This window comes from Octodon degus, unplaced genomic scaffold (genome assembly GCF_000260255.1).
Source record: "Octodon degus isolate 3935 unplaced genomic scaffold, OctDeg1.0 scaffold00371, whole genome shotgun sequence".
Lineage (NCBI taxonomy): Eukaryota > Metazoa > Chordata > Mammalia > Rodentia > Octodontidae > Octodon > Octodon degus.
In genome coordinates, this window is record NW_004524947.1 from 422,840 (window position 1) to 423,196 (window position 357).

Consider the following 357-nt stretch of genomic DNA (forward strand, 5'->3'; position numbering starts at 1 on the left):
ATGTTGAATTGACTCTTCTACGTTCTTTTCTATTAGCAGTGGAGGTTTTGGTCTTACAAGATTTTTGTCTGCTTGGAGTCAATTTTTCTACGAAGTGGGTGATTGGAGTCAAATTTAAGCTTTCTACATACATGCAGTTCATTTTTTTTAAAGATGTTAACCTTTATCCAGTGTATGTGTTGGCAACTTTTCAAGAATTAATTGGTAATTTAAAAAAATTATAAATTACAAATTGAGAAATATTTTCAAGCTCATGTTAAAAATTTAATAAAAATATTTTAAGGGCTGGTGAGATGGCTCAGTGGTCTAAAGCACCTACTTAGAACAAGCTAAGCTAAACAAAAGCACAGGGACCGC